This window comes from Lontra canadensis, unplaced genomic scaffold (genome assembly GCF_010015895.1).
Source record: "Lontra canadensis isolate GAN:19392208 unplaced genomic scaffold, GSC_riverotter_1.0 scaffold39, whole genome shotgun sequence".
In the NCBI taxonomy this organism is placed as follows: domain Eukaryota; kingdom Metazoa; phylum Chordata; class Mammalia; order Carnivora; family Mustelidae; genus Lontra; species Lontra canadensis.
Window position 1 is genome coordinate 1,103,973 of NW_022631033.1, and position 23,839 is coordinate 1,127,811.

At 55.7% G+C, this 23,839-nt stretch overlaps 1 protein-coding gene across 2 annotated transcripts in view; it reads left to right on the forward strand.

Annotated features, from left to right (window-relative positions):
* The window catches only part of DLGAP2 (DLG associated protein 2), a 707,896-nt gene that overhangs the window by 289,808 nt on the left and 394,249 nt on the right, over positions 1-23,839 (forward strand). The gene's annotated exons all lie outside the window — the stretch shown is intronic.

A 23,839-nucleotide genomic window follows, 5' to 3' on the forward strand; every position in this document is an offset into this window, starting at 1 on the left:
TTTATGACTTTTAAGAAGTTACCTGATTTAAAAAACACAGAAAATGCTGTGGTTCTCCTACATTTACTTGTGAACCTCTTGTAATTTTGATTTTTTTCTTTGTTCTTGCTCCAACTGTGAAATCAAATGATCACTCTGTGTTTCTCAAATGTCTCTTATTCTTTTGCCCTTTAAAGAAAATGTTGTTGATAAACTTTGTAAAGACAAGGTATCAGGAAGAATGAAGGTGGTTTTTAAAGGAAACTGTATTTCCAGAATCGGTGTGTTCTGTGAGATGGAGGACGTGTCTTGGTTTCTGGGGTGCATCGCGCACGGCAAATGAATCAGCGCAAAGTGATGGAGACTTGATTACATCGGAACGTTGTGCTGGCTTCCGGGAGCCATGGTTCTCATTGTCGGGTCTCCAGTGAGTTACGTGTGAAATTGAACCGCTCATAACCAGCACGCTCCGGCGTGCTCAGCCTTCCACCCAAATGGGTCCAAAGTCCCTGAGATGAGACCAGGAAACACTTTGTCTTTCCAAGTACGTTCTCATCCTGCATGTGGTCAGCGAGGTCGTGCTGGGCTGTGGTCCTGTGATCTCCGTCACAGATGGGGACTTAGGCAGCATTCAGGGAATAGGTGAGGGCTTTTCCTGGCTTTCCTGATTCCCGTGGATGGGCGGGAGCGGCATCCCAGCCTGGCCGTTTCCTGCAGGCCATTCTGCAGGTCAGCTGACCCAGGTGCCCCAGGTCCTTTCTCGGCAGGACCGAGGGTGCCCCTTGTGAAAGCGTCAGGTGTCTTGTGTGGGTAAAAGCATCTGAACGTGAGGGGGCATCCCCTCACCTTGTTGTTGCTGATGATGACAGTGAAGGCAGTCCTCCCGTGGGTGTGACCATGGGAGTGGCCTGGAATACACACACCTGGTCCCCAGGAGTCCTGGACCCTCATCCTGCTGTTGGGTGCCACGCGGCCACATAATGTGCAGTTTGTTGGGTTAGAGGTCCACACTTGGTTGCAGCAAACACTTGTAGAGAAGGATATCCCCTTGGTGGAAACTCTCTGGACACTCCAGCATGTCCAGGGCCACACAGTCCCCTGCCCCCAGATTCTCCAAGCCATGGGAGCCAGGGGACAGCACCCTCGGGGCCCGGCCAGGGCACAGTGGGCCTTGCCTTCCTGTTTTCTGGAATGTGTGCATGGGAGACCTTCTCCGGCCTTGGGGATTTCTTTTCAGTTTGAGGAGTCTTTTGTGATTATGTCACTGTCAGTGGAGAAGGAGGTAGTGGGGGGGTTTATCTGCCCTGGATTTCCCGCTCAGATTACCAACTTCTAGTGACTTAGTTCTTCCACAGAGAGATTCCAGGAGACCCGGAGGCTCTCCCTCTGGCTTTTACCTTGATCTGTGTGCTGGAGAAGGCTCATTGCAGGGCCGGGGGCCCCGAGGCCAGTGAGGTGCACCTTCTAAAGCACGAAGTCACACAGCCCTGGGTCTTGTCATGACAGAATCTCCCCGGGGGGTGTGGAGACACAGCCTTTTCCAGTGTTTTGAAGACTGGCCTGGACTCTGTGTCCGCGTGGGTCATGTTTGTTTTCAGACCTCATTCTGGCAACCAGGTAAGTGAGCATGGATGACACCACAGGCTTCTCACTTAACGAGTGATGCCCCAACCCAAGTTCTAGCAAAAATAGACCATGGTCTCAAGAATCTTGCTGAAAGTGTATAATTGTAGAGTATCTAGTGGGTCTATTTCTGTGTAGGCTGTTGCTTACGGCATCCAAAGAAGACAGGGTGTTCTCCCCGGCCTACGAGGACAGGGTTGGTTTTGTGGTGACCAGCAATGATAACGAAGGTCTCGTGGTGACACCCGGGCTGAATGGTGGTCATTTGTCAGCACAAATCTGTCTCCCTGTACAGAGCTGTGCTCCTGGGGGGCAGCCACTGGCCCACACCTGTAACCCTCCCCTGCCCAGGGCCCTCACCGCGCTGCCAGGGTGCAGGCGGTGGGCAGACGCGCGGCTTCAGTCTTTCAAGCAGTGGGAGAGTTTACTGAGCCTCTCAGCTTCGGGATCAAAGATTCTCCCTAATGGGGATCGGGAAGCCTAAACTCGCTCAAAGCCGATAGAGCAGCTGTGATGGCCTCAGCCTGAGGTTGGGAGGGGCAGGGTCCGTACACGTGCGTGACCACCCCCTTGGGGAAGCACTTTCATAGCCACATCAAAAGTCCGCCAACCAACTGCATGCCGACATGGCCTGACTGTTGGCAGACCTCTCTGCACGGAGCTGGCAGGGGCGCTTCTCCTGGTGCGGTGAGTGCGCAGGGCCAGAGCCGCGGGCCGTGTGTATGTGGGACCCCATGGGGGCTGGTGCTTCCCCAGAGGGCCTGGTCCGTGCCCCCTGGCCTGGTGGGAGTTCATTCGCACGTAGGCTGGAGTCCCTGCGTGACGGCGGGGGCACCTGCCCAGCATGCTGGTCGGAGACCACATATGCCTGCTGTGTGCTGGTGTCTGTGAGGATGCGTTTTCCGCGGTTGTGACATGAGCTGTGGCTGAGGTCTGCCCACAGCCGCGGTGGACACGGTGTCACCTCAAGGACAGGAACTCAGGTCTCAGCAAGGGAGAACAAATCCTTCCAGGGAGCTCTTTCCTCTGACTCAAGGAAAACAGGCAACTCCCTCACTTTCTATCAGGAGTAGAAATTGCAAATACAGGAAAAATCAAATGGGTTTCAAAATTTTCAGAATCTAAACGGTACAGCAGTCTCATAATCGTGTGTGCTCTTTCGCATGAATGATCTGTAATGTGGATATGCACACGTCTCAACCCCGAATTAGGGCTCAGAGTTCATGGTGCTTTTGGGGTGTAACTTTGTTGTGCATTTCATGACCTCCAAGACACGATGCAGCTTTGGAATATGTTGTCTGTGTAGAATCCCCCAACTCAGGGAGGACCGGCTGAGTGTGGCTGTTTGCACGGCTCTGTGCCTACTGAATTATGCCGGTGTTTACCGAAGTGGGGCCACCAGCCCCACGTTTCCACCGTGGGTGCTGCCACTGCCATGTGCCGGCCTCAGGAAAGTCACGAGGACAGACTGTGGTGTCAGTGATGCCAAATGGGACCAAAATGTCTCATAGTCAACGGTTGAAATGGGATGAACTGAAGTCACATTGCTGTGGTAGGTGCTGGCACTGCCCGTCCCAGGAGGCTTTCTGGAGCCTGGCGTGGTCCTGTGGTCCCGTGGTCCCGTGGACCCTGGTGCCGCCAGCAGCTGATTCCCCAGGCCCAGTGCTGGGACCCATCCCAAGGGGACACCAGCTCCAGTGCAGGGCACTCCTACGTGTGAGGCTCAGGGGCAGAGGGCTCCGCACATGGAGTGTCGTTGCATAGCTGGGCACAGGTGGGACGGGGTGGCGAGAGGGCCTGGTGGGGAGCGGGGAATGGAGAATATGCAGGTCTAATGTTCTTGGGGAAGGTAGTGTGGCTTCCTTAGGTGCAGTGGGGTGAGTGGGGAAGCAGCCCTCCTGAGAATAAGACAGGGACAGAGGACAGGCGGGAAGGCTGCTGGTCTGCTCACCCCCAGGGCTGCCTCGGGCTGTGCCCCCTGAGTGGACCTCTGCACCCGCCTACCCTGGCTTCATCAGTTGGTGTTCAGTATGGTCCTTGCAGAAGACGTTTCCCAAGGGCTCTACCACCATGACAATGTCTGCAACCACATCTTATGTGGGAGCCACAGATGTCCCCTGACCGCCCATGGCTTCTCCTTTTGGGATACACGGACCCGGACTCAGCCCCGTGCGAGGTTCAGCCTGTGCTACCTCCATGGAAGGTGTCACGGGGCTGCCGTTGAACTCCCGAAGTGTCCGTGGGGCCTCTTCTGGGGCCCGAAGGTCAGAGACCAGAAGTGAGAACGAAGGGACAAAAGCTACCAGCAGCTGCGTCCCCAGAGCGAGACCTGAGATCTGGGACCCGTCCTGCATATCCCCACCACGTTGTTTGTAAAGATTTCCATGCTGCCTCCCTGAGGCAAAAACACAGTGAATGTGGCGTGCTAGTGGGGACGTGTCGGGAGGCCTCCCCACACGCCCACAGTCGGCCTGTCCTCGGCTTTAGCCCAGTGTGGGCTTCCTGGAGGACCCAGCTGTGAGCTCTCAGCCAGGCAGAGCCTCAGGGTCGCAGGTTTTGCGGGAAAGGGGGCGAAGGTCCCCCCACAGGCAAGCTGGCCCGGCAGGTTCTGCTGGGGGAAGAATCCCCACTATTCCCCACCCATCCTTCAGCAACGGGAACCCAGGTCCCCTGACCTGGGTGTGCCATAGGCTCCGGAGCGGGAACACAGGCACCACGAACTTGCACAGTCTGTTACTCGTTATTGGCGTGAACTCTGCTGTGCTGCTGAAGTTAGCTGACTGGTTCCTTCATCAGCTGCTTATTCGAGGGTGTCCTTGTCGCCGGGCACCATCCGGCTGTCAAAATCTCTCAACGAAGGAAGCAGGACGTGATAGCATCCCTCGGTTGCTGTACGTTGGTGTGAATAGCACTTTTGTTTTTAAAAGTTTCCTTTGCTGTGCAGAAGCTTTTGATCTTGATGAAGTCCCAAAAGTTCATCTTCGCTTTTGTTTCCTTTGCCTTTGGAGACATGTCTTGAAAGAAGTTGCTGTGGCTGATATCGAAGAGGTTACTGCCTATGTTCTCCTCTAGGATTCTGATGGATTCCTGTCTCACGTTGAGGTCTCTTATCCATTTCGAGTTTATCTTTGTGTATGGTGTAAGAGAATGGTCGAGTTTCATTCTTCTACATGTAGTTGTCCAGTTTTCCCAGCACCATTTATTGAAGAGACTGTCTTTTATCCACTGTATATTTTTTCCTGTTTTGTCGAAGATTATTTGACCATAGAGTTGAGGGTCCATATCTGGGCTCTCTACTCTGTTCCACTGGTGTATGTGTCTGTTTTTATGCCAGTACCATGCTGTCTTGGTGATCACAGCTTTGTAGTAAAGCTTGAAATCAGGTAACGTGATGCCCCCAGTTTTATTTTTGTTTTTCAACATTTCCTTAGCGATTCAGGGTCTCTTCTGGTTCCATGCAAATTTTAGGATTATTTGCTCCAGCTCTTTGAAGAATACCGGCGGAATTTTGATCGGAATGGCATTAAAAGTATAGATTGCTCTAGGTAGTACAGATATTTTAACAATGTTTATTCTTCCAATCCAAGAGCGTGGAATGGTCTTCCATCTTTTTGTGTCTTCTTCAATTTCTTTCATGAGTGTTCGGTAGTTCCTCGAGTACAGATCCTTTACCTCTTTGGTTAGGTTTATTCCCAGGTATCTTATGGTTCTTGGTGCTATAGTAAATGGAATCCACTTTTATTTGTCAAAATTACGTTTCCAGCTCGGTGGTTTCCCACGCACATTTTACAAATAACGTGATGAAGATTTGCTTTTTCATTTAAAAAAAGACACAAATTTTCAAAACTTGTTGCTCTTGTTACCTTGATTTTTCTCCTGTGCTTTTTGTTTCTAAAATGCCTAATTTATGTGAAATTTTAGAAAGTGACTTGTTTGCAGGAAGATTTAGTGTTTCTCCCACATTTTAGATAAAAGCACACTTTACCTGGAGGTATCGTGTGCACTGCTGAGGTTTTTGTCATTGTGGACTTCTTCCCTCCGTCACGGCCAGGAAGAAACTTGGCTGGTTCATGAGAACGTCACCAAGACTCTCCTGGGCTTCGTCTGTGCAGGCAGCTCCCCAGTTTATTCACCCGGGCACCTGCTACCCTTCCCTGCGTCACACCCTCCCTCCCCACAGGGGGCCGGGCTGGAGGCGAGGTCACTCGTGTGTGTACCTGGCTTGGTGTGCCCCTGTCTACCAACCTGCTCCTCGGCCCAGCCAAGGCCTGCACCCGGCCGGTCCGATCTCGGAGGTCAGCGCTTGGTTTGAGCTCCGGCTATTGGGCTTTGAAGGAGGGTCCCGTCCGGTGGGGAAGGACAGCCTTACTCTGCTCGCCCAGGCATTCTCATAGCGGGGAGCTCACTCCTGCCGGATGTCTCCAGTTTACTGGGTCTGGAATTTCAGTGATTTTATCCTTTTGGGGGACGTGAGGTTTCATGTCGACATCGTATGATAATGTAATCAGGTCAGAAACAGAAGGTCCCCAGTGATGACCAGGATGGCGCCCAGCTTCCCGCGAATGGATCGCGGTATTTAAGCATCTTCTGTTCGAAGGAAAAAACCCAGCATTTATGAAAACCTCCTAATAAATGTTTCCACAAACAAAACAAAAGAAAAACAAAAACCAAGTGGACACGTTGATTTCACAGGACGAAACCACTCCCAGGGCTCCGTGAACCGGATCACAGCCTGCTAGACGGGAGAGCCGCGCGGCTTGCCAGCCTCGGAGTCGCTGCTACCTGAGTGTTCTGCCACGATGCTCCCGTCTCTTTTCCTCCGCTTGCTCTGGCCACTGTGCTGATGGCCGTGTGGTCACAGCCCTGCAGGGAGGGGCCGGCCACGACAAGGCAGAAGCGGCCCTGGCAGATGCCTGGCTCACAGCCAGCTGTGGGGCACGCGCGTCAAGCCCTCAGTGTTTCTCCATGGGTGGCCCGAGGTAGAGCACATGGCAGCCCCACGGTGCCCTCACAGTAAGAGCGGCCTTGTTTCCTGGGGGAAGATTCTAAGTGACCCACGCTGGGTTAACACCTAAAACTAACTCATGTGTCATTTAAGCTGGTTTTTACGTACAACAGTGGCATTCCTTTGGGTAGATGATGTGAAAACCTCTCAGAATCTGGGGACTCTGGACCTGCCGGCTCCTGGTCTTCTGCTGTACGGGGCATCCATCCACCTGACAGACACCTGCCATCCTCCAGGCGGGCCTGGGACACCAGATCGCATGTGAAGGACGTGGTCTGGTCCCCCGTGAGCTCTGGGCTGAGCCAGTTCCTGGGTGTCACCTCAAGAGACGTGCTGGTGTCCGAGACATTCCTCGGCTGCTGTGGGGTCAGAGTCAGGGTCTGAACACCAAGGAGGCCTCCGGGTAGGGAAGCCCCATGGACTGTGAGCGAGTGCCGAAGACCAGCTAGGAACTGGGTTCTCCATAAATCTAGGGAGAAGGAAAAGCAGGAGGAAGAAGTACACTGTTTGGGAGTGCAGGGAGTCTCCATACACATCATCGGGGCCTGGTACCCATCCCCATCCCTCTGTGGGGTGCACAGTCCGTGGGGAACCCTGCATTCATGAAGGGCAGGACACGAGGCTGCAGAGGCTGGCGGAGGCAGCTTTCAGAGGCCTGTGGCTCATATGCTCTTCTTGGTATAGTGACAAGGAAATCAGTTCCTGTCTTTCCCTTGGGAATGAAAATCCCATTGTTTTCTCTACAGGGTCGTCAGAGAATAGTAGACAGTTCCAACGAACACACAAAAATAAACTCAGTTTCCCATCAAATCAATCTAGGCTTCCTCCTCCACCCCCCCAACTTGGCACCTCCTGCCTCCCAGCCTGGGAAAATCTGTTTTGTTAAATATGGAAATTTTTGTAATGATACTTAGGCCACGGGTCATAAATTACGCACTAGCAACCTAGGGTGAACCCAGAAATGTCTTCATGTCCTTGGTGGTCTTTTTTGTTTTTGTTTTTGTTTTGTTTTTTTAACCACAGAAGCAGGTGACCCTGGGCCCACAGCTTGTCACGAGGAGATCCAGACGTGATGTGTGTGTGGGGGGGGGCTTGGTTTCTGTGAGCCTCTGTGGCGTGTATCTCTAGGGACCCTTGGGGAACAACAGCTGTAAAAATTGCTTTAGCAGTGACTTGCGGGCTGACGGAGCCTTCATTTATAAAAAAGGAAAGAAAAGAAAACTCAGTGATAAAACTTTATTTGATCCCCGGTGTACTTCCTTCTGGCAACCCAAGTGGCGTGTCACGTGTCAACTTGGCTCTCATTAACAGTGGGGACCCAACGTTCGAGGTGTGTGTGCGTGCCCCTCAGGGCGGGGTGTGGAGGACAGTCTGAAGGACCTAGATGGTGTGTGCAGGAAATCTAGCCCTCGGGTTTTGCTGTGACTTGGTTTGGTCAAGCTCTTGGAGCCTGTGTGTGGTTAAAGAGGAGCCTCTCGGAGAAGCCGGCTCTGGGCCCACCTTGAGATGGTGTTGAGCCGTGTGAGCCCTTCTCCCAGAAGCTACATAGAGGGGAGCCAGGACTTAGTCACGCACGTGGTGCCCTGCAGAGCACGTGGTGTCCTGCGGAGCATGTGGAGCTTGGACCTAGACAAGCCGAGCCTCAGACCACGTTTCCAGCTGTTACCCTGTGTCCACGGCAGGCATGCGTGTTACCGTGTGGCTGTGGGTGTATCGTGGGCTTCCACGGGCACAGCTGGAGGCTGACTCCCTCTCACCTTCCCCAGGCTCCTGTGAGTTCCAAAAATCTGTTCAGACTATTAAAGCAAGGTGAGCCAAGATGGATGAAGCAATAAACCGTCCTTGCTAGAGGGGACGGTTCTCAGAGATCTTGCCCTCCCCATATCCTCATGCACGTAACTGGGTTAGTGATTAAATCCAAGCTCGGCTCCGATCAGTCTCTGTCCACTGCCCTTTGTGGTTCCTCTGCTGCTTCTTTGTGAGGCCGGATGCTCAAGGTAACAAGGACACATGGCCTAGAGGTGTCTGTGATGCCTCCTTGCAGAGCAGGAGAGAAAGTGGGGTGTGTGTGACAGTCACCTCAGTCCTGTGGGAACCTCTGAGCCAGGGTAGGCGGTGGTGGCCATGTTCCATCCACATCCTCAGGAGATCAGCAGGGAGAGGCTGGACAGGAGGTGGCCAGAATCAGGCATGGCCAAGCATGTCCAAAGCCGGGCAGCAGGGCAGTGGGCAGAGGGACCTTGGGTACCCTCCCAGGTCACGTGCACAGACATGGTGGGCAGGCTGTGGAATCTGGGAAGAGCCTCTCAGCCCTGGGGGCCACGCTGATCTGTAGTCACGGTTTTATAATTCCACTCTCCTTGGTGTATGACAATACAGTCGCCATAGCCCGACCCTCCATTTGTATATAAATAGAGAAATAGCCATGTGCAGAATTCTATTACATAATATTCTATATAATGCAATAGTGCTCTGATATGTCACATATGATTGTATGTATGTAATTATACACGTGTTGATGCAAAAGGAACAAACCAATTTAGAATTTCTAAAACATAGGAAGAGAGTTTTTTCCGAACCTGAATTAGGACAGCTGGATGGGATACAGAGTCTACACAAAGAAGACAGTGCTCTTGGAAAGGAATTAATTGCTGTAGGGTTATATAATTTTTTTTCATAAAAGGTTAAAAATCATCAGACAAAGGACATTTCAGAAAGTTGTCGATGTTACCTTTCTAGTATATGCAGAGCTAGATGACTTCAATCTCATGAAAAGCTGGGAAGTTTCTTCCTTCTTTCTAATCTTTTGTACTCAGCATTCTCCTTTGGTCATTTTCTTTAAGGAAGCAGAGATACAGTGTCTGTTTGGGGCAGAAACGAGGCCCGAGCTTGGAGGTTTCACTGAGTCTTGTTGACCTTGGTGAATGGGAAGTGTAGCTTCCCTGGGAGCCCACATGCGTGAAAGGTTGAGAATTTCGTTTACTGTGAGGCAGTCAGGACGCCACTGTGTGTTTCATCTGAAGCTCCTGGTCCTGCGATGCCCGGCACTCGGGGGTCAGAGTGTGAATGGGCGTGTTTGGATCCTTTCCCCTGGCTCAGCTGTTCGGATGCCTGGTGTCCCACAGCTGCACTTTATTTTGGAATCTTTGCTGAAACCACACGTTTATCTTTTCTCCATATGGGACTGGAGTATTTTGTTCAGGGGAAGAATTACATTAGCAAACCTCAGTGTTTTATCAGCTCCTCCGGTTAGAAGAACAGGCGTCCCCTGGCCATGCTGCACCTCTGGTGCCAGGAGGTGCCCTCCCGGTTCCCCGAAACCCATGCAGACTAGAGTCCGGGCTTGTGTTCACGGGCTGCTGACGTCCGCCATGGGCAGTGCTGGTTCAGTGTCTTACTTGCAGCTTTGTTTATGGGTGCCTTTCCTCTTGGCCAACGTTTAATTCCATTACATTTCAGTCTCAGAGAAAATCGGTAAAGCCGTCAAAGGCAGGCGTTAATGCTTTGTGGTGCCCGTCTTGAAGGGAAAAGTCTCCAAGTGAAGGGTCCTGGTGATGGCCCCGGGGACAGGTGCCTGCTCGTCGCAGGACATGGGGCCTGAACACGAGCAAAGGGACCAGCGAAGGATGGCGCCAGGGTCCAGCTGTGGCCACTAAAGTGGGGATCCAGGGCCCCTCGGAGAGGACTGTGCGCCCCAGAGGACTGTCTGAAGGTGACAAAGAGTGAATTGGGGCAGACAGTTGCTTGTCTCGGTGCATGTACAGGAGGCGCATTAACTCTGGGTCACCGTGCCCCCCTCAGCAGCCCGAGCTCTCGGTTCTTGGCCGCGAGAGAAGCCAAATGTGTCCTCTGTGCCCTCTCGGGTTGCTCCTCATGTCGGACGGGTGGTCCGCTCTGCCAGACGCCTGGTCCCAGCTTTCCGTGTCCCCTGCTCAAGGGCCTTCCAGATTCATTCTGTGCCTCTGCAGAAGACTGCCAGTTCGTATCAGGAGTGAAGTCTGTACACACACGCGGAAACCGGTTCCAGAAGGAAACATCAAGTGACTTCCCTCCCCTCGCACTGGGCCACAGAGCCTGGAGTGCTTTATGTACTTACTTTCTTCATCCCTTGAGTGCCCAAAGAAAGTAAAATCCCGTGTGAGGCATTACTGTTATTATACCGCGACGACTTACTATTTCAGAGGAGTTAGGTGCGGCCTGGAGATGGGAGCGCGGCTTTCCGGAGTGCCCGTCTCCCATCAGGCGTCGTGGAGCTCGCGCTGCAGAAACATGTCCACAGCCCTTGGAGAGAGAAGACGCGGCCTGTCGAAGTCAGCGGGATGAGTGTGCTCCCAGGTTTCCACGAAGAGTCCACATCTTGCTTTTCCACATTCGGGTAAACCCCAATCAGGATGCTGCAGGCCGTGGTCTGGACAGGACCGTGACCTCCTGGAGTGAGCTGTGCACTTTCATTACCATATTGATGTTCACTGGGCATTATTAATACTAAAAACACATTTTTCTTTCTAACTCGGGAAGGTGAGATAAATACAGTGCCACACAATTAAATGATCTCTCCACGTGGCCTCCCAGTGGTCTTAAATAAATCTGGGTTTGTACATCTACTGCAGCTGAAGTTTGCTTTCCTGAAATACATCCCACAGTCGTGCGATACTGATGACCATGTCCGTTTACACAACACACTTGCTCTAGTTTTGTGCGACATAAATGTGTGCATTTTTTTCAACTAAATAGTGCAGACATTTTGGGGTTCAGAGCATAGCCTTACCCGTGCACCAGGGAACGCCAAGGACAGGCTGAGGAACACAGTGATGGGGAAACGGCCAATGAAATGGTGGATGAGAAACCAAAGCTTTCCCTTAGGAACACAGATGGATTCTTGTTTGTGGAAATGCAATTAAAACATTTGGTGTTTGATACGAACCAATTAAAGTGAAACGTGATCTTGTTTGTTTTCATCTGAATGGAGAAGTAAGTACTTGCCAAGGGTTATGGGGTATCCGTCTTACATTCCTGCCGGTTCCGTGGAGTTGAACAATAAAGCAGATAGGCCCTCGTGGTGACATAAATGTCCTTCTTTGTTTCCAAATTCACGGGGATAGAAATGATCATTTATTTCTCTCAGAAAGCCAGATTTACTGTTTTTTAGTGATATGTGTGCCTGCATAATACAGGCACTAGTCGGGCTGTGGAGCTTGTCCAGAAAGCCCCTCCTGGCCCCACGGATCCGCCATCTCTCATGGTCTGTGGGGAGAGGATCTCGTAACTCAGTCCTGACAAACAGACAGTGTGTGAACACACAGGTGGAAGGGGGAAAGCCCATTGCCCCCGCGAGGATGGGCCGTGGCTGTGATCAGCACGTTGTCAGAAGAAGCTCTGGTGGGCTCCAGCCGGAGTGCCATGGACCGCGTTGGAGGCAGCGTGAGCCTCTGGGTTCTGCCTCCCACGACAAACCATGGCCCGTGACTCCGGTGCCCCCCATGCAAACCCAGCGCCTGTTTCTCCCCCTCCTTGTATGGGGTCGGCTGGTAGACGTCGCATTTTAGGGGACTGCAAAAATCACGGCTGAAGGAGAAGAGGGAGCTTTGTGTCTGTGTGTTCACAAAGCCCATCCTAGGAGGTGAGAGCAGTGCTCCTGTGGGCTGTTCTGGGGGAGGGACTGACCTTTGGTTTAAGAGCATTTGTGTTCAATCCACTGCATGTGAGATGCCAGGCTCCGTGTTACTACTGCTCTGATCACATAGACCACCTCTCTGGTCTGTTCTCAGCCCTGGGTCCCAGCAGGATGACCACACTGTGTGGCCGCTGCATGTCCGGTGGACACGGAATCCATCCCACAAGGCAGAGCTGGGTGGGGGGGCGACCTGATCTGTGAGCGCCACACACCACACGGCAGTGGCCGTCTGCAGCGAGGCCTGGCTTCCTCCCCCGCGCAGGAAGGGCAGGAAGAGTGACATGTTAGGGGAGGGAGGCTGGCATTTAGGACTTCTGCCTTAGCTGCCCGCTCGCTGCTGGCCCTCCTGAGCCATCCTGCAGCCGACGCTGGGGAAACAGGAGGGGTGCGGCGGGGCCTCCAGCAAGGGCAGCATTTATGAAACATGCCAGCGAGAGTAAAGTGGGAGGATCACCGGCCGCAGGTCAGAGTCCTCACCTTCAAAGGCTTCTGGCTCCTTAGGCACCAGCCCTTGCTCAGCTCCGTGTGTCCGATGCCGGCCGTGGGTGGGTGGCAAGACAGGAAGACGTGGCTTTGACCTTGGGTCTCCGGGCCGGCATGCGGGAGGGTGGTGGCGAGCGCTTGCAGCGGAGGAGGACGTCTGTGAGGACAGACGCGCGCCTGGAGCAGGAGTGGTAGCCGGAGCTGCCGTAGAAGCAGCTGCAGGAGGCGGGGGTGCGCACGCTGCTGCAAGGGCTGGCCTTGCCCCCGGGACCTAGCAAGTCCGGCTGCACGGCGAGTCGGCACACTGGCGCCCCAGGGCGCGGATGCTGTGTCTCTGTCTGGAGGCCGGTGGGCAGGAAGCGTTCTCTGTTCCCGGAGACAGGCTCAGCCTTTCTGTTCTCTTCAGGCCTTCTCCTCGTTGGACGAGGCCCACCGGTACTGGGAGGACCGTCTGCTCTGCTCCGTCTGCCTGCCCAAGGCTAGTCTGAAAACCCGGTCACAGGCAATGCTCGCCGTGACATGTGACCGCATATGTGCGTTCCCCGTGTGCCCCCGCCAAGTTGACACATTCGGTAAACACATCCAGGAGGGCCGACTGAAGACCTCGTCCTGGGGGTCACAGTGCACCCGCCCAGTCAGCATCGGCTCTGCCCAGGCGGGGCTGCTGACGAGGTTTTGGGGGAGGACAGCTCCAGCGTGGATGAGCTCCAGGCGTCTGGGTTTCTTCTCAAAACGTCTAACAGTGTCACGAACACAAGGGCACACGCGTTGGCACGGCCCAGAAGTAGAGTGTGCTGAACACCGTGGTGCTTCAAGCATGCCTCCCAGTGACGTCCCACACGTGTAGACACGGCCGCGTCACATGACATGACCGCAGTGCCGTTGGCTTCCGTGGTCGTCAGTCCACAGTCCCTCACGTCCTTCAGTTCAGCCGATTGCTGTCCGGTTCCCGCGCCGGCCGCCCGGCTGAGCTCAGCAGCCAGCTTGCCCCCAGGTCACCCCTGACACCTCATGTGCGTGGTCTCCACTAACTTGTCCTAGTATGATAATCTGGGGAAACAGACTTTTCTGGGACACTTTATACACATGAGACTTTGTTTTGTTCTTGAAGGAATTTAAAGGATTTTAACGGTCAGGTTCCTAGCTTCCTGGGTCTTAGAATCTAGCTGGGAAAGGTCAGAGTATGACATTGAAAGCCCAGTGAGGTGGAAGGCCCTGATGGGAGCCGCCGCACTCAGGACAGGTGGAGGGTTTTCAGCGCATGTCCCACACAGAGACGGCTGCTGCGGGGGCGCAGGGACGCCGTGTGGTGGCTTCACAGACTTATAGGAGCACAGACAGCCGTTGGAGAGGCCCGAGTCCGGGAATGTTCGGAACGCGCCGAGTGCACAGGCAGACGTCAGACCAGAGGGGGCCGTGGCTCAGGTGGTCACACGCAGGTGTTGGTGCAAGAGGGAGTGTGGGCTTCCCGTATCGGAGGGGCGGCGACACCACACAGGGCATTCTGGTCTGACGCGGGTTGGGGGGTGACATGTGGAGGCGGGGCTGGACGCTCCACGGTGTCTGTGGCCGACAGAGAATGCCAGCGGGGTGGCCGGAGTCTGGGGACGCAGCGAGGGGCGCTATGAGGGGCAGTGGCCGTGGGATGAGGAGGGAGCTCCCCGTGCGGAGGCCGTGCACCACAGCAGCTTTAGGAAAGGACGGGCTCACAGGTAGAGTGAAATAGTGCCAGTGGGAAGGATGTCACTTGTTACTCGCCCAGCAGTGGTTTAGATTACAGCTTGCTCAGCGCTTAGTGCGTGTGTGTGCAGACGTTTCCCAGAATGGACCTTGGACCGGATCAGTGGGTACTGCTGGTCTACACAGTACACTACTCAAAGTAATTTAAATGCTTACTCACCCAGACGTGTTCCAAGCATGAAAAATACATTTGTGGTGTGGCGATGGTGGCCGGCAGCAAGGTGGGGACCACGAGTGTCTTCACGCTAAGGATGAGAGGCGGGGACACTGGCTAGGGGGACACGGGGACTGGTGGTTTGCTGTGTGGCCTTGGACCCCACACAAAGGAGGACCTGCAAATTCCATTCAGTCCCTGTTCACAGTGTCAGCAGCCACTGCTCCGGGCACCTGTCCTAACGGAAGCTTACTCTTCGGGTCATTATCTCCATCAAGAACAGAGCCTCCGGGCAGACTCATGAATCCGCCGTTTACTAGCTGTGTGGCCTTGGGTGAGTTGTTTATGTCTCTGAGCCTTCATTTGTTTATTCGTAACACAGGAATAAGGCCCCTAAATCGTGTCATTTAGTGGAAACGGAAGGAAACACTAAAAAGACTCTCAGCGGGCAGGTGGAGATCGGCCGGAGTCCTGCTAGTTTTCCCGTGGCACTCGTGGGGCAGGTGTGGCCCTGCAGTGGGGGAAACCCGGGGAACAGGTCGGTTGTGAATTCTGTGGGAGTCCGTGTGATCTCTGCACACTCTGCAGGAGTCTCTCAGAAGTTCTGTTGCTCTTTGCCAGAAAACTGTATTCCAAAGTAGCGTTTGAAATTGTACATCTCAGGACAACGTGATGATAATTTCACATTCTTGGGTACAGGATGTTTGAGGTGTATCACTTTAAGATGTGAAATGGGGTGAGAGAAAGCATCCCTCCGAACAGTGGGACAGTGAGCGGTAAGTGGGATCCGCGTGGGAGAGCTCCCGGGACACAGAGCGAGCTCGTCCTCTCCCCAGTCCCGACTGAGCAGGGCCTGCCGTGTGGGATGTGGGTGGACAGGCACAGGACGAGGAGGCAGATGGGTGCAGCTGAGGCCACTCCCCACAGTTATCTGTGGGACGCGTGGGAAAGAAGTGTAACTTCCTCCTCTTGGGCACAAAACACACAAGTGTTTTGTAGGACGGGGTTGATCTGAGTCTGGGAAAATAAGTGAGTATTGTCCAGCCAGGCCCTGAGCTGGGGTTGAGTAGCGCGGGTCTCAGAGGCCACGCGGGGGGCCGAGCTGATGTGTGCAGAAAGGATGGGCAGTGCGGTGCCGGTGGGCGGACTGCGGGAGGGAGGTCTGGGAGGGAGGCAGGCCCGAGGGACAGCAGGCACAGCTGTGTTCACTGCGTGCTGGCCCAGCCCCAGGCCTGGTTCAAAGGGGGTCAGTGCAGCTTCGTTTAGACACGGGCTCATGATGCTGGACAGGCCGCCGGCTTCACCCCAGCCACAGAAGCCAGCGTGGCTCTTCCCTCTGAGTCCAGATGCACCGAACTCCTGAGGGAACTCCGTGCCTCCCCTCAGCTCAGCAAGAACCTTGCACGCCGTGGAGAGGAGGTGGCCGTCTGCTCTAGGCCAGAAGGAACGGCTTGACCCCAAGAGCCATGGAGTGATTCGATCCTCCGGAGGGGCTGCGGGGCAGGGCCTCACAGCAGTGAGCCTCGCTGTCTGCTCTCCTGTGAAGCGATAGGCGAGGTGGTTTCCCAGGATGGAGTCCGGGACCCCCGGGGCCTTGGGTGCGGTCCGTGAGCAGGCACCCGGCCTTGTGCCGTGCCAGGCTGTAGGAGCGCCATCATCCTGAGTGGCTGGGCGCCGGGGCCTTTCCTGCAAGGCTGGGTCTCCTGCAGACACGAGATGGGTCCCAGCGCTGCTGCTAAGAAGCCCCCGTTCCATGCAACGGGGCAGACAGGACACTCAAGGAGCCAAGCGGGTCCTGTGACGTGGAGGGAGCGTTCTGAGGGCTCTCATCCCAGCGAAGAGCCTGCCGCGCGGTCTGGTCACTCCCTTGCCGGATCCGTTTCAGCGGTGCACAGCGCGGGAAGAAACGCTGCAGACCAAACAGAAAAGCAGTAGAATCCGAGATGGGTGGGAGAAAGACCACAGACTAGCTTTCAAGGAGACACCGGGAGACCCAGAGCCTGGTCACAAACACCCCAGGACAGGCCTCGGAGCCGCCCACGGACAGCGCTCAGAAACGGGCCGCACGGTCTCCTGGCTGATGGAGCCGTACTCCACTCGCTCCCTCGAGACGTCCCCTTGGCCGCCGCCCCCCACAACGTGGGTCCTGACCGCAGCGGCCCCTTTTCCCACCTGTCCATGGTGCGCATGGTCCCACGTTCCACTTGAGTCAGCTCTGGGACCCTGGAGTCTGCCTTCCCGCATCTTCTCAGCTGGGTGACCTCGCCAGATCATTGCTCTCTCTGACTTGGTGTCCCCATCTGTCGGATGGAAGGGTTTTTGAGAGCAATTTCACTGGGTTGGTGTCAGGATAAAAAGCGATTGATACGGCCACAGCATGGAGGGTGTTGCCTGGCCACGGAGTCAGTGTGTGGTGAGTAGTCACGTGTGTTCCATAACATCTACATGTCTGGGAAATTTGGTAGCTTTTGGGGTAGCAAATGCATCTCCTTGTTTTTATAATGAAGGTCGGTGCAGAGTCTGCTTTGAGGAGACTGTGATCACGTCAAGGAGGAGCTCTCCGCGCAGCTCACTGCACACTCAGCCACGTGCAGCCATGACCAGCACATCTGTGCCTTACAGCAATGTCCGGGGACCTTCCTCCTGGAGCTTCATGACAGTCCCGAGGGGAGGAGGACGGGCTGGTCCTATGAGGGTTATAAGGAGGAAGCAGTTCTGTGCATGTGCATGGGGTGGTTTTCAGATGACAGCGTCATCTCTGGGGCTCCCTGAAGCTAGCTGTAGGGTTCCCACATGGCTTTTCTCTGGGCCTTCCTATTACCACTCACGTGACTTGTCCTCCCCGCTTCCCGCAGCAGCCCTGCAGCTCCCACCCCATAGCCCGACAGACGGGCCTTTTATGTGTTTGCCCCAAATACCACATGGGGCTTGGGGAGCAGTGTGGGTCCCTCCTTCATTCACACCCTGTCCCAAACCAAAGAACATGAGCTCAGGCCCCCAGTGATGGGGACAGGAGCAGGTGTTCTGGGCCTGGTCTCAGCTTGGATGGGAGCTATTCTCAGTGGTGGCGTCAGGACGCAGCTGCAGGCCAGCGCTGGGGCACCTCCAAAGACGACATCGAGTCACCAGAATAGCACAGGCCCTGCATGGAAAACGAGGGACAGTAACAACAGCACCCAGGACCTTGTGAGCTTTCTGAGCCCTCCACATAGGCGCCATGACTGACCCTGCACGCAGCCCCGAGGGAGCTAAGTATGGGGAGCTTCCCCTGTGGGGAGCCGCTGGACCCTAGTCGGCTGGTGCAGTGCCCGAGCTGTCAGCTTCTAGAAAGATGTTTCCCCATCGCACCAGGAGGAGAAGCATGGGGGGGGTGTCCCGGCCACGGCGTCAAGAGCCACTGACTTGTCCCTCTGAATGCTTAACGGAGTGACAGTCACCCAGTAGAGCTGGCAGCACGTCCCTAGTCATACCAAGTCCTGCTTGGGTCACGTGTCAGGACACTGTCAACTGTTCGAATTAGTTTTACACAGAATTCAGACCCGGGCAGATGTGCTCACGGGTGCTGAAAGCACGAGATCACGTGTTAAGTGTGTGGAAACCGAGGAGCCTCCGGCAGGAGCTCCAGCCCCAAGAGGAAGAAGAGTAAAACCAGCCATTTGCCCAGATTTGAGCCACAGTACCATTGAGTAGGACGGTCAGCACATGGGGCATTTTTGGAAGAGGACCATTCATCGCAAAAACCAGCGTGGGCGTCCAGCAGATTCTGACCTCCGGTCAGCACATGGGAGACCTGCGGTAACGTTCAGGCTATCGATCCGACTCTGCAGCCGTTAGAGAAAGACCAGCCAAGCGCCACTTCCCATAGTGAAGAAACGGTAGTTTTAACCGTTCGGACACACTTGGCGACTGCTGTGTGACCGTGCTGTGCCTGGGTTTCTGGGTGTGCAAATGGTGCCACCAAGCCTTCCCAGAGGTTCGCGGCTGTGGTCAGCTTTGGCGCAAAACGAGGACGTCCTCCTGTGAGGTACTCAGTAGACGCTTGATAACACAGCTCCCCGGACACGTCAGGGGGGCAGAGTGGATGGCAGCAGGGGCTGGTGGGGCAGGGGGGAGTTGGGCAGAGCCAGGAGAGGCGGGGGCTGGCGGGGCAGGGGGGAGTTGGAGGGTTTAGGAAGGACGGGGGCATCCACGGAGAGGAGACGAGGTGCCACACAGACTTGAAGGCCTGGTTTATTCCTGGGGAGGCAGGCTGATGTCGGGGGACGGTTCCTGTCCCCCCAGGGCAGGGGTCCTCTGACCTATGAAACACCAGCCTTTGCAGAACCTGAGTGGTGGGTGCTAGCCGTGAGAGGTTCTTTGGGTAGCTGCATGCCCAAGGGTGGGCTGCAGGGTCTTGATGGCCCTCCTCTGTAGCTCTGGAGAGCAGCAGCAGCAGAAGGAGGGTACTGGCCATGTCAGGGCACAGTGGGCCTGTCCCCTGGGCTGGGGCGGCGTCCACTCACATGTGGAAGCTCTGAGACCAGCCATGTGAACAGAGCTGGATGGGCTGGGAAGAGCATTTCCTGGGAGTCCTCCACGTGCTGATGCGGGCTTCTTGCCTCTGCACGTGGGGATGGGGTTGTCTAGGCGTGAGCTCCTTGCCATCCCCCGGTGCCGACTGCTAGTATAGCTGTGAGCAGGGAAACACAGCTGGGCACTGGCCTAGGCCAGGCCTAGGGACTTGCACACCATTGGTGCTGCTTTATCCCAATGGGAACAAAAAAAAAAACCAACTTTGACCTATAATTTAGGATCCCATGATGCCCAGAGAACCCTCTTTTATGATCCCGATCTCCATCTCAGGCTCTGAGCACCACAGGGAGACCCCAGAAGCTCATTCCTCATGTATGTGCACCGAGAGCCACGGGCGCACGGAGGGTTTACCTACTCTTCTTGCTGCTGGGAGTGGTCAGCTGCCGGGATGGGAGGATGTCCATGGCTGTTGGCCCTCTGCTGCCCCACCTTCTGCTCAAGGCTGCCCCTCTCCATGGGCAGGGCCTTTCTGTGTCCTTAGGTGGGGAAAGTTCCGGAGGTCTTTATCTGTGGGATTCTGGCTCCGTTTCCCTCCCTTCCCTTACCACATTTGTGGGCCAGCAAACCATCGCGGGGCACCTGAACGTGGCTGGTGCCTTGAGCTGGCGGCCACGGAAGGTCTGTGGGAGCACGTGGGTCAGAAGGGTGAGGGCCTGCAGGGAGGGTTTCCCGCACTCAGCCTGGGCTTTGAGAAGGCTGTGCGGCCCCTGCTCGCCCCGAGGAGCTCTCACAACCCGTCAGGAGTGCGTCCCGGATGCTGTGTCTGTCTGCAGTCCGAAGGCGTGGCTGGGGTGTGTGTGTGGCATCAGAGCATACGGACTGACACACTGTCGGTAAAAAGGGTTGTGAAGTATTTTTTGAAGGGGAGCCTTAATAAATCCCAGGGCGGCGTGGTGTGTAAGGACAGAAAGCTTTCTCGTAAGTATTCTTTTAGGAAAGTGATTTTTTTCTATTTGAAAAAATGCTTTCTACAGATCTATTGTTGTAGCGTAGCGTAGCGTAGAGAATTCTTTCTGTTACTGGGGTGTAATTCACACACAACGTTGTGTGAGTGTCGGGCGTCCACCGGGATGATTCCGCATCCGTGTGTGTCACAGAATCGCCCCCACACGCGTCTGGGCAATCGTGAGCTACAGTGATGCATCGGAGCTTTTGGGATTTCCTCTCCAGCCACTTCGACCTGCGATGGGGTATGACTGACTAGAGTCACCGTCACAGCCCCAGGGCGTACTTACCTTACAACTGAAAGTGATTTCAGAAATAATTCTTATCGAGGCATTTCTAGAAAATGATTTTTAAAATGTCTTCCAAAGGATTCTGTTCTACTTTTCCACCGAGATGACGAGTGCGTTTCTCCTGCTTCAGGGTGCTTGCATTTCATTTTTAAGAAGTATTTATTTATTTGAGAGAGAGAGAGAGAGAGAGAAAACGAGTGTGTGCGCACGTAAGAGGGGAGGGGCAGAGGGAGAAGCCGACTCCCCGCTGAGCAGGGGCCTGGTGCGGGCCTGGATCCCAGGAACCCAGGGTCATGACCTGAGCCGAAGGCAGACGCTTCACCGGCGGAGCTCCCCAGGGGCCCGAGGACGCGTACATTTTAGGAACGTGCTCGCAGGAGGACAAGGCGTGCGTGGCATTCCCAGAATTGAGCGAGACGCTCCAGTGGCCTCGTCAGGTTCCAAGGGGTAGAGGTCATTCAGCGGCAGCGCTTCGAGACGAGGCCCATCGGCCGCAGGAAGCACCGCGTGGCTGAGTCCCCCCGAAGGTGCGGGTGCATTTCGCCCCAGAGCAGGGAGAATCTGCGTCCATTTCCGGCTTCCTCCAGCGGCCGTCTGCAGGCTTGTCCTCGGACCGCTGTACGCGGAGGCCGCGCCCTCCCCCTCTGGGCGTGCACGACACGTCACTGCTGACAGGTCAGACCCTCTCTTCCTCTTGCGGACGTCATGGTCTTCAGGGGGGCTTCAGGGTTACAGCGCCGTGTCCGTAAATTACCCCTGACGCGCTGTAACGGCTGGTTCCACTGTGTGCACACGTATATAATGCCCCTGCACAGGAGGGAGGTCACGCGTGTGCACACACACATGATGACGGTCTCCTGGACACCATACCCTTTCCCGTCGGCTGCCCTGAAGTTCAGGTTTCTCTCCCAGGGAAGCAAAACCACCTGTGTACTCTGGAGGGCACTTTCGGGGCTTGTCTGGTTGACCTTTTGAGCACACCCATCGTGGCACACCTTCATTTAATAGCACAGGCTCTTCCCAGACATGCACGCTCCTGTTCTGGAGGTCATCGACATCTGCAGGCGCGTGTGGCGACGATACCCCGTGTCCCTGACCATGCGCCCAGTGTGTGGTCTGCGTCCCAGGAGAGGCTCTCCCCGCGCCGGGCTCTGTGGTCCTGAGCCTCTCCCGGACATGACCGCAGCCCTGTAATGCTCTCACTGCCGCTGGTGAACGTGGATTCCTACACCGAAGTACGTCCTGTCCTCATTCACTGCTGCTCTGGCACACGGACCACGACCTGCTTCCGGCTGAGTGCTGGGGCCCCAGTCACCCGAAGCCACGGTTGTCATGGAGTCACAATTTGACAGAAGAGTAAACGTGCCGGCACTGTGAGCAGGGTGAAGGAGTACACCAGGAGGGAGAGGAGGGGTCTTCCCTCCCCGTGACGCCCACATCTGTCAGCGCGGCCGCCAGAATGGAGACCCCACACACGACCTAAACCACCCCCCTCCCCTCTCACATACTGGTGACACAGAACCTGAGCTCGGGGCCTGCCTGGTTCCTCCCGAGGCCTCTCCCTGCCCTAGAGACACGTGTGTCCTGGGTCCTCCTCTCCTCCTGTTATAAGGTTACCGGACCTGCTGGATTTGGGCCACCCTGGAGGGCCTCTGTTTACTGTAAGCACTTTGGTCATTTTCGGTGCTCCTGGGGCTTAGGGCTCTGGCATAGGAATCGGGGACACAGCTTGGCCTCTTGACGCCCACAGAGCTGGCCCTTACCCTCCATGACCCCTCGGCACGTGTCGCATGGGATTGACGGACGGTCTCCAGGCTGGGCGTGGTCATCCTCCTCACGGAGTCATGAGCATGGGGCACAGCAGTAGACACGTCCATCCCCGGGTCCCAAGCAAGTGTTTACAGGGGTGTGTCTGGGCAGTGGCCCACAGAGGACGACAGAGGTGAAGACACGGGGAGGCCGTGACTCTGTCAACTGGGGGGATACCTTCCCAGGTGAGGGAACTGCACGCATCGTGCTGGGGAGCCTGTGAGGGGCAGCTGTGAAGATGTGTGCCCCGTTCTGTCAGATGGGGCCTCCACGTGAGCTGCCAGGGAGCTGGGGTGCTGGCCTTAGGCCGGTGCGGCAGCTGCAGGGTCTCTGGGAACAGGACAGGCCTCGTGCCGCATGCCCTTCCCTCCAGGGTGTCCTTGGCAGTACCTGTGCCCCCGTGCCTCCTCCCCCCTGCTCAGAGCTCTCTGCCTCCCGGCCTCCCTGGGTTCTCCTGCTCCGTCCAAGAGGTTTCTGGGGAAGGAGCCCCATGAGTCTGGTGGAAGCTGTGTGTCCCCCTCGCTGTCCGTCCATTGTCTCACCTTCCCATGCCCTGGTAGAGATTTCTTGCTGGCGGGGGGTCTGCAGGGGGTTCCCAGCAGTGCACCTGCTGCAGGAGGAGACCCTGAGAGCAGAACCTTGTCTCCCCGTGGGTCGGCCGAGCAGGAGCCCAAGCAGGGACCGCAGCTCAGCTTCTGACCGCTGCACAGGTGTCTCCTCGGCTCCAAGGCTGCACTGAGTGCAGAAAAGTGAAGAGAAAAGCGCTTCGGTTTCTTTCGTGATCTTGTCTATTTTAGAATCTCTGCCAGGCCTTTGAGAGTGACTGTGCTTGGGTCTCTGTGGTGCTCGATTTCACTCCAGGGCTGATTTTTGAGTCATTGGAAGTCCCGCGGGAAGAGGAGTTTGGGGAGTTGATTTGCTCCTGGCGTTGGACAGCTCCTTGATGAGCCCTCATCCCTCAGAAAGCCCAGTAGGGAGGCAGCTGCATGGGACAACGGAACCTTCTAGAATCCACTCCTGGGCCGGGCCCTGCTCGGTTTCTCACAGATGACAGCAGGGAAACAAGGCCAGCGAGCTCCAGAGCCCCCGTGTGTTTCTTCTCTGAGATTCTTGGAAGTGAAGGAGGCATCTGGGTGGGTGTTTCTCCCTGTCGGGGTCCTGCGCTTCCTGGAGCAGGTTGGTGCAAGTCGGTGGGGGCGGGCCACACTGCCAGAGAGTCCGGCCTGGTCTGCCGCTTTGCGGGCTCCCCTGTTGTCCTGTGCACCTGCACAGAGAGGCTTGTTCCGTGTGTGTGCTGGCTCACATGGGGGGCTGCTGAGGATTTACTCTGAGCCCCTTCCCGTGGGCCGTGGGGCCTGGCCAGGCCGGATCTTCGCGTTCCCCTCCAGCGGCGCTGGCTTGTTCCCGAGAGGAGGTCCGCCCAGACCTCTGAGCGCGTGGGACAGTGTCCGGGCGATGCTGCTGGACAGCTTGAGCTGTGCTCGTCAAGGGATCGGTAACTGGGAACTTCCAGAACCCTAGAGCAGCCGAAGGACGGCGGAACAGCAAACAGAATGAGACAAATG